The sequence below is a fragment of the Alnus glutinosa genome, chromosome 3 (assembly GCF_958979055.1).
Source record: "Alnus glutinosa chromosome 3, dhAlnGlut1.1, whole genome shotgun sequence".
Taxonomy (NCBI): Eukaryota; Viridiplantae; Streptophyta; class Magnoliopsida; order Fagales; family Betulaceae; genus Alnus; species Alnus glutinosa.
Genome location: NC_084888.1, coordinates 27,083,877 through 27,100,093, shown reverse-complemented (window position 1 = coordinate 27,100,093; position 16,217 = coordinate 27,083,877).

Genomic DNA, 16,217 nt, shown 5'->3' with positions numbered 1-16,217 from the left:
GGAAAATCTTAACGGATGGGCAAAATTTAAAAAAATTGAAAGATATATATATATACTAAATTGAGAGTTTTTGAAGTTTATGAAAGTAATCGTAAAAGCGGTGACAATTAAAGAGGATTAAGTGAAGTTTCCTCTTCAAATTTTGACTATTGGTAATTACAAATTCAAAACCTGAATAATCTTTTTTTTTTTTTTTTTTATTTGTAATTTTTACATATAGGATTAAAATATTGGTGAAAGAGAGGCAGTGGCTAGATTGGCATACTTTGTGAAGGACTGTAATCTTAATAGAAGAGGTTTGTTCATATTAAAAATAAGAAAAAATAAAAGAACCGCTCTCTCACACGAATCGGGTAAAGTTCAAACTTTTGTCCATGAGTGTAAATCCAAAAAAATTATTTGCACTTAAAAGGAGGACTTAGTTCCAACCATAAATATAGTTTGCTTAATTGCCTTGGTTGAAATGGCTATCGGGTTCCAACTCAATGCTATGAGTAAGAAGTAAAGATTTCCAATGCTTCCATTTAGGGTGATGTAGAATGAAATTATTTTGACAGATCTGGTATTTAATCCCTTTTATGATTATCATGGCCAAGTCAGCTTACTCCTCTTTTTTTCTTTTTTTTTAACAGCACATGCAATTAGATTCTGGAAGCTGCTTTCAGAAAACTACCATCATTACATTGGGGTTGATGTCATGAAAATGGTACCATTAGGCTGCAGTAAACATGTATAAGAACTCGTTATTGGTTTTAAATATTTGGATATATAGGAGCCATTTATTGAATTTTTTACAAGTTCTGAATTTTCTTTTCTTGTTGGGCTAACTCCATTCATTTGCAGGTGTTATGATCGAAGATGTGCCACTTGATCGAGGAAATGCAAGCAACACAGGAGCAGCAGACCATTCAAAATCTTTGTAGATAGGCAAATACTGCTGCCACTTTTAGTAATTTTTGATTTGTTTCTACATGTATCTAGTTTTATGGTGTGTTTATATCTACGAAGTTTTGAAAAGTCGAAAACTGGGTGGCAACCAGTTGTGGCCTAGAGACTGAGCAGAGCAACTTAATTGTATTGAATGGCATAAGGCATGTAATCATTGAATGATTTTGATCATTTTGAGCCAGCAGCTTGTATTGAATTTTTAAAGATGTGTACTGTGTTGGTTTATTTTATTGGCTACATTTTATCAACGAAAACACTGCCATATCAGGGACATTGTAATTCCAGAAGACCGGCAAAAGATTTATTGCAGAAATATTTAATCAAGAACGGAAAGGGCTGAACAAGGCAAGATTTGCATGATATCTCTCAAAGAAGGAAAGGTTCTGAAGAAGGAAAGGTTTTGGAGACTTTACAGGTCAGAAAGTCGGTTTTCCCTGAAGACCATTTGGATGGCCAAAAGTAGCGTCCAGACGCCAGTCACAGAAAGTCAGAGTTTGATTCCTGTCCGGACGGCCCATCAGACGCAAGCCACAAAGAGCTCCTGTTTGCTACCTGTCCGAACGGCCCAGCAGACGCGAATTATCGAGAGCACATGTTTGCAAGGATGTTCGAACACAAAAGTGAAGACTATGGATGGAGAAGCTTGTCCATACAATCGTCTGGACACTAGGTCAAGCCATCCCTTCAGCAAAACATAGGGTTTTCTATTGCCCGTCCGGACGCGCGATGACATGTCCGAATGCCACCTATGGAAATCCGAATTTGAGTAGAATTTGAATTTTTGAAGTCTATTTAAAGGGGCTTCTAGATATTGTTTCTTTAAGGATTCTAAATAGAATTCCAATGTGCTAAGAGAAGAATATTTAGGCATAAAACGTTCATATGTATTTCTCTTAGAGTTATTTGTGTTGTAACCATTTCAAGCCTAGCTAGAGAGGAGCTCTAGTTAAAGGGGTCAATTGAAGAACTCTTCAGACAGGGGTCTGGTAGAGAGGCGCTCAAGTATATGTATTTGTTAGAGTTCAAGGTACGACTACTGCAAGGGTATTGTGAGTACTACTATCTTATAACTAGTTATTTCTTCTGTTAGTTGATTTATTGGGTTTGGCTGCCCCGGAGTGATTTTTCTTTTTGGTGCAAAGAGTTTTCACTTCGTAACCAAAATATCCATGTCTATTTCTTTACTACTTTTATATTTTGATTGCATGCTTGGTTGCGGTTGATTATTTAGGAGTTATTATTTTTCAATTGGTATTAGAGCAGTTTCACTCGTATTTTTGGATTTATTTCCTGAGTGTTTTTCGTGACTCAAACCATGTCTCTAAATCTTAATTTTGTCCCTACTTTTGATGGTACTAATTATGGCTATTTGAAAGCTCGAATGAGATTTTTTTTTTAAAAAATCTATAGATGTTTGGCACATAGTTGAATCTGGATGGTCCCCACCAGAAACACCAACTATTGAATATATAGACTATCATTCAAACTCGTATTTCGAATGACCAAGCCTTAAATGCCATCTGCCAAGCACTTTCACCATTTGAATTTTCATGAATTTTTCATTGTGAAACTACCTTGGAAGCATAGGGAATCCTGGAAACCACATATGAATGCACAAAATTTGTAAAATCTATCAAACTTCAAATGTTGGTTTCCCTGTTTGAAGGAATTAAGATGCTAGAGGATGGATCTTTTAGTGAGTTTTACACCAAGATTAGTGATTTGAGAAATTCTATGATAAATCTTGGTAAGAAAATATCTTATACAAATCTCATTAAAAAGATTTTTAGATCTTTACCTGAAATGTTTAGAATTAAGGTTACAACTATTGAAGAAAGTAAAGATCTTGATGAGATGAAAGTAGAAGAGCTCATAGGTTCTCTTCAAACTTATGAGTTTTCCTTGCCCCCTATCAAGAAGGCTAAATCCATTGCTCTCAAAGTTGCAAAAGGTAAGAGCAAAATTTCTTCTAATGAATAAACTGATGATGAGGATGGAATAGCCATGTTTGCTAGGAATTTCAAAAAATTAATGAACTCTAAAAGGTTCAAAAATAAGAAATTTTCTAATAATTTTAAAGGTAACCCCAAAGGTACTTTAACAAGAAAAAGATGAATCTGACAAAAAGGATCCTCATGGTCTTAAGTGTTTTGAATGTTCAGGTTTTGGGCACATCCGAGCAGATTGTGGAAACCTCAAGCAGGCAAAAGGCAAGGCTCTCAATACCACTCTGAGTGATGATTCTGAGGATGAAGAGACTCCAGGTAAGGAATCTAATCTTTTGGCTTTTGTTTCATCATATGATAGTCCTAAAGAGTCCATTGAATATTCCTTTGAAAGTCGTGGTCCTGAAAATGAAAAAGATAAGCTTCAAAGGGTTTACAATAAGCTTTATATTAAATTCATGGAATTAAGAGAAGTAAACCAACAGAATGTTCAGAAGCTTAATCTTTATGAGACGGAGAGAAGTAAGCAGATTGAAAGAATCAAAATCCTAGAAGAAGAATTAATTGAATCACAGGTTTCATTAGAAAAAATTTCTAATGATAAACTGGTTCAAATGTTAAAGGGGCAAAAATGTTCATTTGATAAATCTGGTTTAGGCTTTGATAAAACTGTGATTTCTAACATTGCTTATACTTCTAAGACTGTTTTTGTGAAGCCTGAAGTTACTGAATCCCATAATGCTTGTGAGGACAAAGGTAAGGCAGTTATTATTTTTTGTGAGAATGCTAACATTAAACCCATAGTGCTTGTCATGAAGCATTCCAAATCAAGAAGTCTGCCTACCTGCCACCATTGTGGCGTCTCTGGTAACATCAGACCACACTGTCTACAGATCCACTCTCAGAAACCTCGGATCAAGAAGCAAGAGCCAAAGAAGGGTAAATTTGGCACTAGACCTTCCAAGATTCATCATGCTCCTCGATAAAAGCGGCAAGATTATTAGAGGTTTGCTTCCACTTGCCGTCATTGTGGCAAGACTGGCCATAACAAAGCCAATTGTTTCAAGCCCCGTGAGCCCAGGGATAATCACCTCTATGAAGGATTATTCAGCATGATGCAAAATGTCTTGAGTAGATTGGACAAACTGGACATGGCTCACAACCCTGCACCTAGGGTAAAAAAGGCATGGGTAAGGAAGGATGAGATCATTCACCCCTTGAGGGAGAGTGAACTCACCTAGAGGTAGGTGAGGACATGGCATGCCTAGGATCACGGTTCCTTATCCTAGAGCATGTTGGGATTTATGCACTGCATCTTGCTTTTATTGTCATATATTTTTCCTTATGCTTTGCATCTCTGTTTGGAACTCTCTTTATCCTCATACTTCTCTTGGCACTTTAAGAGAATTTTTAGCAGGTTTTCATGAGGATGACAGAAAAAGCACGTCGGACAGTTGCTTTTCTGGTAATATCAAACCTCTCTTTGAGGACATGTTTGTTTTTCTTTACATGCTAAGATTTAGGATTTGGTATCTCAGTCTTCTTATCTGAAAAACATGTTCTAGTTGTTTTTTTTTTTTTTGTGTTTTTTTTTTTCAACAAAAAAAAGGGTGTTGCAGTTTATTCTTTATACATTTAATCAGATAACATATGTATTTAGAATTGGTATCTCAGTCTATGGGCATTGATAACATATCCTTACATATCCTTGAGATGATTTAAGTTTGATATCTGCTGAGTTTCTTTGCTGCATCTGAAATTTGATAGTTTATTCCTCTTATGCGATGGATTTGTGCACTATCAAAAGCTCCCTTAAGGTAATTATTATTTTTTTTGGTGCAAAGATGATCAAATTGACCAACTCATTAGTTGAACCTAGAATCTATAAATTATGGCATTCTTTCTAGGTTACAGCACCAAGAATAAAAAACAATTAATTCTCATAAAATATGAATATAAAAAAGATCCATTGCTGAATGTGCTGTTAGACTGTTCTTACACTTGTCTCTATAGAAATAGTCAGTGATCAAATCATTGCAGAAATAAACAATCACTAACGAACTAAGTAAAAGAAAAAGTGTTGTGACTTAGGGGAGTGTATCAGATGAGAGTGGCTAGGCCCTAGTAAGATAAGATTTGACTTTTGACTCATCAAACAATAATTTTCTCTTAGTTAGAAAATTCAGTTGTTTTAAACCTTATCAGTGAACCTATTGCCTTATTGAGAAAGCTTTCACACACGACACATATGGCATGAGTTGAGTAAATTGTTTAAATTTAAATTTCTTCAGAAAAATTTGTGCTCAGATATTACTTGACTCTCATGTATATTTTTGGATATGTTTTAACTGCCACATAACTGTTTTTTCCATTTTATATACATGCGTGTTCTGATTATCTGTGTGAAAGTTTAACTCTGCTTGTCTTTCTTATCTTTTTCAGAAAGCTGCAACGGGATCTAGTGCCGTGATGACCCTTATTTTTTTGTGGTTTATTTTGATAAACACTTTTAATTTATGGGCTACATTTGCTGAACTCTGCTACATTCATTTTTTTTTTTTTTTGGGATGTCAGTAATTATTTCTTGTGGTTTTTAATACTTTGTTTACCCTTTGTCTTTTTGAGACAAAAATGTGAAGTATTTTTAATTCTTGGGCCGTATATTGTTTTTTTATCCCAGAATTGTCAAAGTGGGAGTTTGTTGGTTTATTTCATTGGCTACATTCTGTCGACGAAAACATTGCCATATCAGGAACACTGTAATTCCAAAAGACCGGCATAAGATTTATTGTAGAAATATTTAATCAAGAATGGAAAGAGCTTAAAAAAACAAGATCTGCATGATATCTCTCAAAGAAGGAAAGGTTATGAAGAAGGAAAGGTTCTGGAGACTTTATAGCTCAAAAAGTCGATTTTCCCTGAAGACCGTTTGGATGTCCAGAAGCTGCGTCCGGACGTAAGCCACAGAAAGTCAGAGTTCTATTCTTATCTGGACGGCCCATTGGACGCAAGCCGCAGAGAGCTCCTGTTGGCTACCTGTCCGGATGGCCCAGCGGACGTGAACCACCGAGAGCACTTGTTTGCAAGGATGTCTGGATGCAAAAGTGAAGATTGCGAACGGAGAAGCTCTTCCATGCAATCGTCCAGACGCTCGGTCAAGCCGTCCGGACGCCCTTAAGCGAAACATAGGGTTTGCTGTTGCCCATCCGGACGCACGATGACCTTACGCCGCCCATGAAAATCCGAATTTGAGTAGAATTAGGATTTCTAAAGTCTATTTAAAGGGGCTTCTAGGCATTGTTTCTTTAAGGATTCTGAATAGAATTCTAGCATGCTAAGAGATGAGTATTTAGGCATAAAACGTTCATATGTATTTCTCTTAGAGTTATTTGTGTTGTATCCGTTCAACCGTTTGAAGCCTAACTAGAGATAAGCTTTAGTTAAATGGATTAATTGAAGAACTCTTCAGACAGGGGTCTGGTAGAGAGGCGTTCAAATATAGGTACTTGTTAGAGTTCGAGGTACGACTACTGCAAGGGTATTGTGAGTACTACTATCTTGTAACTAACTATTTCTTCTGTTAGTTGCTTTTCTGGGTTTGGTTGCCTCGGAGTGGTTTTTCTCTTTGGTGCAAAGAGTTTTCACTTCGAAACCAAAATATTTGTACCTTTCTCTTTACTGCTTTTATATTTTGGTTCCATACTTGGTTGCGTTTGATTATTTAGGAGTCATTATTTTTCATATTAAAAATTTGAACTACTGATTTTTTATTTTATTTTTTTTAGATAGATGTTGATGATTGTTTTTGCCATCTTTTATGTAGTTTCGGAACTTTGGTTAATACATGTGAGTGTTGTGTTAAGGTATTTGTTGATGGAATACTATGATGTAAAAGTGTTAGTTGTTCTCTATTAGGTGTCTACACATGCCAAGATTAATTAAAATTGGCAATTAAATAAATAAAATTCTTTTTTTTTTTTTGAAAATAAAAACAAAGTAATCGACTTCGTATGTCGTCGTGGAAAACAAGCTACCAACAACGAATTTGTATGTCGTCGCAGATAACAAGCTATATATATAGGCAAGATAATCTAGACAGACACATACACTAATAACTAATGTGGGACCACAATACATTGTACAACATATAACCTAACAGCTCCACACAAACTCAAAGTGGAGTGCGAGAGACCAACTTGAGTTGGAAACAAGATTGCGAATACTTTTTGGAAGATGTAATGGAATGAAGCTTTAGTGATTCTTGAAGAAGATGATGACTAACAAAGTGACAATCAATCTCAATATGTTTGGTCTGTTCATGAAAAACATCATTATGAGCAATTTGAATAGCATTCTTGTTAAGCAGTAAACATGAGTGGTAGAGGAGAGAGAGAGACCTATATCCTGTAATAGCCATCACAACCAAAGAAGCTCCGAGGTGGTGTCAGCCACCCATTGGGGGAGGGGGGGTGGCCCACAATCCACCCAGAGAGGGCCGAGGGTGGCGGCGATTCACCCCTAGCCACCTCTAGGGTGGCTTGCAAGCCACCCCCTCTCCCAAGGAGTGGTCGTTGAACCGGCAGCCTGTATTGCTTCCAAAATTAAATAATTATATTTACTTAACTTAAATTATTACTCACAGTGTCATCCATCAACTAATTGGTAATTAGTTGATTTCAATATGCTATACTAATAATCAGAGTATACTGAAGCGGTAAGCGAAATAAATTGATCTGAGATTAACAATAAACCTTCAAAACAAAATCAAGTACCATCAATTATAAATTTGGAGCCTCCAAATAGACTTTACAACTACAACTAACCCAACCTGCCAAAACGATCCATTCACTTGGCATCTTCATCCCATTGAACTTCTCACTCAACCTCCTGAAAACTTGCTAATATGCAAAACACCGAGGTGTTTCACAGTGGAAAAGATATAACAGCGTAAGTCCACGACTTGGTAATCAAATCATTACAAAATCAATTACACACTGAGCCTTAGTTGACAGTTGGAATATTAGACGTGAGTTTTCATAAATATGTGTATTGTCTCTGTTATTATGCCATTAAAATGTAATTTATTTTAAAGAAGTAATGAGTCATAGTTTCGAAACAATCATTGATATTTTAATGTAGGAAAATCAAGCTATATATATATATATATAACAACTTTTTTCATTTTTGCCTCCAATGTTTAAAAATTGGCAATGTACCCTAATAAACTTTTTGAATTTTTCAATGTAATCACTCTGTTGATTATTTTTGGGGATAAATACATTTTACCCTCTCAAAGTTTGACCACTTTTTTACTTTTGCCTCTGATATTTAAAAAGTAGCAATGTACCCCAACAAAGCTTTCAAAATTTTTAATGTAAGCACTCCGTTAGCCATTTCCTTCTTCTTTGACGTAAAATGGCTCACATGCTCTGTACGTGTTTTTATCGGTACAAAATTTTCAAAATTGTCTCATATACACGTGTTAATTCTCAAAATGACCACATTTAAAAAAAAAAAAGAGAAAAAAGAAAAGAAAAAAAAGGAGTGGTCGTGGCAACTCTCATGGGCCATTTGGGGGTGACTCCCCCCATCTAGCCACTAGCCAGAATGGGGCTGTCGAGCCCCATTCCAGTCTGATGGGGGTGGATCGGCCACCTCCTTAGCCAAATGGGGGTGGCCGAACCACCCTCATGGGTTGTAGGGGTGGCTCGCCGTCCCATTTCGATCAGATGGTGGTGGATTGAGCATCTCATTGGCCAAATGGGGGTGGCCAACCTTTTTTTTTTTTTTTTTTGAAGTAGGGGAGTTTAGGTATTTTCAATAATTTATGTTAAAAAAGACAAATAATTAGCAATTTAGCGAAGTGCTTGCATTGAAAATTTTGAAAACTTTGTTGGGGTATATTGCCACTTTTTAAACTTTATTGGGGTACAAGAGGCCAAATGAGGGTGGCTGATTCACTCCTATCTGACTGGAATGGGGGTGGCTACGGCCACCTTTTTTTTTTTTTTTTTTTTTAATGGGGGTCATTTTGGGAATTCAACATGTGTATATGGAGCAATTTTGGAAATTATACCGAAAAATGCACATGCAGCACACGTGAGCCATTTTTCATTAAAAAAAAAAGACAGAAATGGCTAATAGGGTCGTTACATTGAAAATTTTCGAAAACTTTGTTAGGGTAGATTGCCAATATTTAAACATTGGAGGCAAAAGTGAAAATGTGGTTAACTTTGAGGGTGAAATGTATTTTTCCCATAAAATTATTTATTTGTTTGGATATTTAGGAAAATTATTTTAGGCATTTGTCGAAAAAATTTAACAACACAAGTATTGGTTGATTTAAAATGGTTAATTACTCTTTATTTTATTTTATTATTTCGGGTTATTACAAAAAAAAAAACCCCATTTCTTTTTCTTTTCTTTTTTTTTTTTTAATTTTTTTTTTTAAGTTTTATATATTTAATATATTTATATTTTTTAAATAAGGGTGACATATGTCATTATTTTATTGGCGTTGATGTGGCACACTAACAGAATCTGTCAAGTGTTTGACAGAATTTGACTACATGGACTAAATTATTTTTTTTACTTACCCCGAACACTTCTGAATTATTTTCAACCTGCTAGAATTATTATTATTTTTTAAAATCTCAACCATTATTTTTTTTTAATTCAAATTGTAGAGATTTTTCCATATCAATATTTCTCGCTTCATTATTTACTACTTTTTTTTTTTTTTTTTTTTATTACTTCCTACGATAAATTACAGAAAAATGCTATTTTGCATACTCAGTTGGCGTGATATATTCAATCTGCCTTTAGATTAGTCTTAATTAAAAAAGATAAAAAAAAAAAAAAAAAAATCAAGAGTGAATTAAACATGTCACATCAAATAAGTATGATAAGAAAATACAAATTAACATTTCTTTAAATTATCCGATGATAAGTGTTGATAAATATGGTAAATAATAAAGTGATAGATGCTGATATGATCATATGGTTGTTGGTAAATGGATTGTAAAAAGGGAATAAATGGAATTGAAAGTAGTTCTCCATCAACCTCGGACAGGACTTCACCTCCTGCGAGTTGCTTGACAAAATGACTCAATGACTTCTCCCATAGAAGGATTGCATTATCATTTAGTCTACTACCTAACTAAATTAAAGGACAACACACAAAACAAAGAATGCTAATCATCTACCTTATTCAAATAATAACAACTAACTCAACAACCCTCGAGATAACAAACAATTTTAAGGATCAGAGAAATTCTATTTTTCATATTTGGTGGTATATCTCTCATTCATCTTTTGATCAAATTAATTATTGAAATTTGTAAGACCGACAGATTTAATGGTTGATCTGGAAAAAAGAAAAAGAAAAAAAAGAATTGAAATGTATGGAAAATGTATTGCAGAATATGAAATAGTATTTCTATCAAGATTAGGATAATCAATCTTGTCAATCCTGGTACTTAGGATTGAGTCTACTAATCCTTCGGATTCTAACGTATGATAAAATTTAGAGTAATGTATCTTACACAACTTTTGCACAATTCTGATTGCTTTTTATTTTTATGATCAACCATTGGATTTGTTTTCCTACATGTGTGCCATAAATATTCAATAGTTGATTTAAAAAAAAAAAAGTTATTAGAGTTGTGCAAAAGTTGTGCAAGAAACATTACTCTAAAATTTATATCATTTAATTTAAAAATAATTGTTGATTTTTTATTTCAAAAAAATTACTCAGTAGAATAACCTAAGAATTCTAAGTAAGGGAATAATAGTTATCCGAATTGAACAAAAGTAACTATCATAATGAGAAAAGATGAAACAGGCTTGTTCTACCAAATCCTAAATCTATCTCATCAAACTATTTGCTGATTCCAACTTTAACCGATGGTGCCAGTAATGAGTACGTGTGACTTGGATATTGTTTGTGCAAATACCATAAGACAATGGATCACACTTTTATGCTCCGTTTGTATCGACGGAAAATGTTTTATATTAAAAAATATTTTTAATGAAATAAGATTTTTCAGCATTTAGCTCATGAAAAATGAGTTACGACTGAAAATGACTAGCGACTTCAAACAACCTTGTGATCCAACGGTTTGAGAAGGAGAAGTTCAAACTCGAAAAATGATTTACGAACATTTAAAAACGAAAACCATTTGCCGAAACTAAAGAAGTTTTTTTGGTCAAACATAAAATATTTTCGATTTGACCATCATTTTCAATTGTACCAAACACCGAAAAAAATAGAAAACATTTTTCAAAAAATATATATGCTGAAATAGATAGCGCCTTATTTTTGTTTGGTAATCAACATATGCATTCAGTGATAGTTTTTTTTTTTTTTTGAGTGGAATTAAGCGCATCTTATAAATAAACAATTTAAGTACATCGCTCAACAACGATAATATCATAAATACATTGGGGAGTTTCCCCAACACAAACATGGGCCTTACTCAGAGATAAAGCTACCCTTGCAAATAGATGAGCTGCACCATTTAGATTACGCCTAACATGATGGACCTTCCAGTTCTGCATATTGTGCAATATCCCCCTAGTCTCCTCAATTAGATGGCCATATATACACCAGTTACTACCCTCTTTTCCCAGTGCTTGCACTATTTGGAGAGCATCTCCTTCCAAAATAACCTTATAAAAGCCCAATTTGTGACTAAAGTATACAACCCTTAAAGCCGCAATTGCCTCTGCAATCTCCGGAGCAATGATATGATCCTTTGGTTCAGATAAAGTTGCTAAAACCTCACTTTTGCTGTCTCTGATTATAACACCAATACCCATTTTCTTTTTGTTAGTCTCCACAGCTGCATCCCAATTGACCTTAACAAAACCATCCATAGGAGCTTCCCACCAAAACTCATTTTCCCCTATTGTTCCTGATAATTTATGAGAATTTGCATCTTTAAACGCTATCAAAGAGTTATAAACATTACTTACCACTGTATTATATGGGCTATTGGGTTTTCCATAAACCACTGCATTTCGACGAAGCTATACGTTCGGAACAACAACCCCTAATAGCTCCATATCATCTTTATCCAAAAACCGGTGAAGTTTCTCAAGAACAAAAGTGTTAGGGATAAAATCAACCCTAGAGACACGTGGATCCAATGACATCTCGGAGTTACGTCTCGGACATTTGTTCCGCACAGTTCCGCCCAGCGAAGAGAAGGTCGTTTAGGTCCAAAGACATCTCGGAGATATGACAATGTCTCGGTCTTAACATTCCAGGTTACGGTATATATAATATCCCGAGATCTTCTAGCCGAAACGAAGTGAACATATCTCGGATATTTGTGTCTCGGAGTAATAACGTCTCGGCATGATATCGAGTCAGTGTGATATCCCCTCGGGGTGATACCCATTGGATGTGTCAACATCTCGGAGTATAAACATCTCGGACTTACACAACCCCGTTATGGTGCGAATATATCCCGAGATCTCCAGATCGGAGCGAAAACATCTCGGATATCGTCACCTCGGAGGTTGGCTGAAATGTGCTACAATCTTCTAAAAAGTGCCATGCGCCACACTCGTCTTAGATTGCGATAAGGATGAAATCCCAGAAGATCAGGGATAATCTACAGATCCTTAATTTATGGGATAGAATAGTTATTGACACGGAATCAAGTCTAAAGAAGTACAAACGCAATCAACTACGGACTTCACACTCCTACCCGAATTCCCTGAAGATCTGGTTAAAATTCAAACAGGCTAGGACTCAAACTCCTAATCCAACTAGGTGTCAAGAAGGTCCGGCCTATAAATAAAGACCGTCACACCAGGTATACGATGACGAATTCTCTAAGCTCTTGAGATTAATATTCAGAATACTCTGCAGAAAACTTTTTAGACTGACTTAGGCATCGGAGTGGGCGTGGTCGGCACCCCCGACGAGTTGTTTGTTCCTTTTTGCAGGGTTGAGGTATTCAGAAGAAATCAACAGCGAATCTTCAGGCGACACGTCACCATACCGGAAACTGTATCAACAAAAAGCAAAATTTTCATGCACAATACTACGTTTCTAGATCTTGCTGTCACACATGCTCCTTATGACCCTTGCAGTCAAACAGCCCCATAAAACATGCCTTGTGGTCTCCACCTCCACCCCACAAAGGGGGCATAGAGGGTCTTCTGAAATTCTTCGTCAGAAAAGGTTGGCTTTAGTGGTCAAAGCATTATGGCATGCCTTCCACAAGAAGACTTTCACAACATGAGTGACATTCATCATCCATAAATTTTTCCACATTAGATTATGCTTACGTGCATGTGAGCACTCGCCTTGATCAAATGCTAAGATCTCCTCTTGTAGGTAAGCACTTCTAACTGTGAATTCCACATTTGTAGTGTTTCTCCAAATCTGTCTGTCTTCATTATGGATGGTCCCTGGAGGGATTTGACAAATGCCATCTGCAATCTTTGCTCCAAATAAATCCCGAACCATGCTTGTCTTCCATGCTTTTGTCTCTCAATCAATAAGATCCATTACCCTTGCATTATCGCGTAGTCCTCCTCTATGAATTATAGTACGATGGCCTGTAGTAGGGGGAAGTCATTTATCATTCCAAATGTGTATGTGTCCACCATTACCCACACACCACTGTAGACCTGTCTTGAGAAACTCAAGCTTCGAGCATAAACTCCTTCAAACATAAGATGGTCGGCAACACATTAAAGAATTGAGGAGCGAATTGTTCTTGAAATGGTTTGCTTTTAAGATCTTTGCGGGTAGAGACTCAGGGTTCTGAAGAATTCTCCAACACTACTTATCTAGTAAAGCTTTATTTAAATTTTCTAGGTCTCGAAACCCCAATCCATCTTGGCTCTTGGACAAGCCCAACTTTCCCACTTTATCCTTAGATCTTTGATACCTGGTCATGACTGCCCCACCAATACCTCTGCATCATAGCATTAATCTCCCTTAATAAGGTATTTGGAAGAAGAAAAATGTTCGTAGTGTTAGTAGGAATATTGGATTGGGCCACTGCTTTCAAGAAAATTTCATTTACAGCTTGTGACAAGAACTTGTTCTTCTAGTTAGAAATTCTACTCCAAATTCGATCTTTCACAGACATAAAAGCCATCCTTCGAGACCGTTCCATCAAAGCAGGCACACCCAAATATTTCTCAATACTATTAGCTGCATGGATACTTGAATCAAGCAGAAATCCCCTTTTAATTGCATCCTTCGTGTTACGGCTAAAGAAAATGGAAGTCTTTTCTTTGTTCGGTCTTTGCCCTGAAGCCATTTCTTATCGAAAAAGTACATTTTGCAATCTTTGCCACTCACTGACGTTCGTCTAACAAAAAAGAAGACTATCATCGGCGAAGAATAAATGGCTTAATCTCACCATTAGTTAATAAACAAATAATCTCACCTATAAATTTATGGGGCTGAGATGCTATAAAATCCAAAAAAAAAAAAAAAAAAAAAACTATTGGGCAATAAAATGCACCCTTAATATTTTGAAAACGATTAAAATTTTGTAAAATAGCTCAAAAAACATTTAAAATTCCACTCTTTTTCTTTTTTCTTTTTGGGAATAGCTTACACATAAAATGATGATAAAATAATTGTATTGTTCATGAATCATAATTATGTATTGCCACGTGTGAAAACCATATTTTTATATCAACATGGGTCACTGTTCCACCCAACACCCTCGCAATGAATACACATACATCAGTTGGTTGTTTTTTTAATTAATCAGATAAGAGTTTTGATTTGACTACAACCAATTTGATAATGATTTTCTAAATTGAATGAATATAAATGTAATGTAAGTTGGTTTAATTAATTAATGATGTTCTACTTTTCTTTTTTGTGTTTTTCAAACCCAATTGCGCTGGAATCATGACCAAATGGAAAATTTTCTAAACCAACCCCTGTTTTTCCGGCCTAATCAATCTTCTCTTTCATATTCTACCGTCTTCTTCTAACATCCAACCAGCAACACCAACACGACCAATTGCCCTCATTTTCTTAGACAAAAAAAGACTTTGAATAAATGTTTCCCCAACATGCACGCCACACCAAAGCTATCACAATCCTTAGACAACCCAACCAATGGGCCGAAGAAAAATAAATAAATTCGCGAATTCTTTCGAATTATTATTTAATTGATAACGTTTCTCAAGTTATCAACGTCGACCCCCCAAAGTCGATCGGACAAAGACAAAAATGATTATAAAATATCTTCAATAAAACAAAAATACCCTTATAAATTTAAAAAAGAAAATTAAAATAAATAAAAACCCAAGGTCAAACCACCTCAAATTTTTATGTTTTTGGACTATTTGGAGTGATTCGGCCACCCTCCATTTAATTATTATTATTATTTTGTTTAAATTTAAATTTTTATTATTGGAAGATATTGACATTTTTTGATAATTTGAAGAAACGTTATCATAATTTAATGAAAAATGCTACACACACCTTCGAGTGTACATTTTTTAACGTGACACAAAATTATCGTGGGATTTAAAATTTAATAATAATTTATCTAAATTTTAATGATAATCTTTAGTGTTATGTCAATGAATACGTATTTAAGAATATGAAAGTGAAAGCGTGTATCTAGCAATTTTTTAATGGAGGAATATATAGACTTTTTCGAAAAGAAAAAGAAAGAAGAAAAAGAAAAGGACCTTCGCGATTGCTTCTTATCGAAGTCAAGTGCACGCAAAGTGTTGCTTTATAAGCACAGTATCTTATCATCGCCTTCATTAACTCAATGTTCTTTGTGCTTATCAGTCGTCCTTTTCCTAGGAGCCTCAGTCACTGACATAGACGATAACCAAGCGCATGCGCGTGGAAAACAATGATGTGTGTTAGTACCATCGTGTTTTTTGCATAGTTTGCCACGCCCCTTAAATCCTCTGCAATACCTTTCTGACAACGAATGCTTTCTTCATCATTTGACGGTGTCGTTCCCGTACGCGCTCTCTGGCGCGTAGGATCGTTCTTTTCTTCACGGAAATTAATAGATATGATTATTCTAATGAGAATTATAGCCTGAGATGCCACCCAGTAAACCTTCACGCTTTAGACTCTTAGATGTTCAAATATTATAGGTAGAAAATTTTATCACCAATCCAGGGATACTGTTAATTTCACCATTAAAAAAAAAATAAAAAAATAGTGATCGAGGGCAATTCTATACTAGGGTTGAATAATCAATAAAGAAAGAGAAAATGTGTCATACATAATTTATTATTTTTGAAAATGTGTCCGACATATTATTTTGGAAGTAAATTTTAATTTTTTTAATTTTTTTTAGAATT